We start from the raw sequence: 2,091 nt of genomic DNA, 5'->3' as shown, positions 1-2,091 counted from the left end.
AGGTATACATAGGCTAAAATAGTTACAGCCGAGGTATGGTTCCAGCGAAAAGTATATTCCGCAAAACGTGTACTTTGTTTACATGCAGACGATAAATTAAAGAGCCAACGCCGCCTACATTCCTTACGCAGCACCATCATACTCAGAGGTTCCAGTTAGGATTAAAGGTCCTGTCATCTGGATAATATACAGTACGTATAACAGAAGATGGCGGTGTAAACAAAGCTGACAGAATCTCGTCGTCCAGTAATGTGTATGACAGAAAATGAGACTCCTGTTATATTAACTAGTGTGCATCCTACACCATTGAGTATGATATACAGTAGATATATTTGACAAGTTCTAGTCAGTCAGTTCTAGCTTCGTCATGTGCTTCGTGAATTATCGTGGCTTGGAAAAAAAAAAAAAAACTTGCCTTTCCCGATGCCATCTGTAGTGATCTATTCTTGATACATGCAAGTGCTCTAATTCAGTTTTTGGAGGAGTGATAGTGGTAGGAAATCCAGCTTTTGGGGGGGTAGGGGAGGGGGGCATGTTTTCAACTGCATTATAGGCATACAGCATTTTGCAAGAATTTCATGTGGAATAGTGAGTGAGGTGCAAGGCGTCTCATAGCAACAGCAAAGCTGCTAAGCGGGTATGGATTCCATGTCCGTGTGATGTATGTAGGTGGATAAAGCTAGACAGGTCTATTTTGGATAGGCAGAGATTGGTTACGGGTAGGTCAGGTTTGGTTGTTGGTTGGTTTTATAATGAAGCTTAATTTTTTTTTTTTATTGAAGGTTTTTAGTGTGATTGATTCTGATCTGCATTTCTACCAAAAATCACTCGTTTTTGCGTGTTTCCCCCACCCAAAAACCCTGGCTTCCCACAGGTCTCCCATTTATCGATGGGGGGGCAAACTAAAAAATGAGTGATTTCCTATTGAAACAGATATCAGATTCAAACAAAACACACTAAAAACCTTTGGAAAAACATAGTTTTAAGCTTCTTAGGAGTTGGGTGCATTTCTGAAAATTTAACAGTTTCTCTTGAGGGTATTAATGACCCAACTACCTGGTGGCTTAAGGGCCCCAAGGAGGAGAAGAAATTAATTTGTGAGAGAAGTGTCAGGAAATGGTGAGATACAAACAGAAAAATGCTTTATAGTACTGGAATTCCAATTGTTGCTTTTGCTGAATATTTACCGATATCACCAATATTACCCAAAACAGGGACCTAACCTACCCATAAATAAACTTTCGCCATCATAACCTAACAAAGCTGTCATAATAAATTTACAGAATCCACCTAAACTGTTTTAAGCAAATGTAACCCAACCTAACCTAACCTAACCAAACCAAACCAAACTAAGCTAATCAGACCTAACCATATCCTTATTGACTGTGAGAAGGTGATCTCGAAGTTGTTTTTGTGGTCACAGAACAGTACAGTATTTACTTTTTGGGCTCCTCTTTTGGCAATTTTCTCCTTTTTGTCAGCCTTTTACTTTTTGGGCTCCTCTTTTGGCAATTTTCTCCTTTTTTGGGGGAGGAGAGGGGTGTTCACTTTATATTGCAATGGTTGGATGTGTTTTTAGGTACCAGTATTGAACAGACCTCATCTAACCCAACATGAGATTTATAATGAAGTAAACAAGATGATTTGATGGAGGGTGAGTGTCATTGGTGTTCATGACAAAGTAGTGCCATCAGAATACACTTTAGTATATTTTAGTTTGTTAGGCTAGATGAGGTTTGTTTAATACCTGTAAACATGTTTCTGATGACCTACAAGATCAGAAACCTATGCAAGAGTAGGAGTCATAATTTTTTCCTGTTCTTTTATTATGGTGCTTAATATTTTGTGAGATTAATCCATAAACTTTAAATGCCTGGCTATTAAGCAAGTTTTGTACAGTATATGCAACTGGTACTTGTTGTTGTCCCATTACACTCATCATTTTTCTGTTTCTGGATAAATCTAAATGGGGACTGGATAGTCAAAGTTTTTTTTTTTTTTTTTTTTTCCGCAATATCAGAAAATATAGACACTTACTGACTGGCTACCCACAGAGAAGATGGATGATGAATACTTAAAGAATAAAGCGTG

This window comes from Coenobita brevimanus, chromosome 26 (genome assembly GCF_032717465.1).
Source record: "Coenobita brevimanus isolate Jiangsu-jjx chromosome 26, ASM3271746v2, whole genome shotgun sequence".
In the NCBI taxonomy this organism is placed as follows: domain Eukaryota; kingdom Metazoa; phylum Arthropoda; class Malacostraca; order Decapoda; family Coenobitidae; genus Coenobita; species Coenobita brevimanus.
This window is presented reverse-complemented; position numbering follows the sequence as displayed.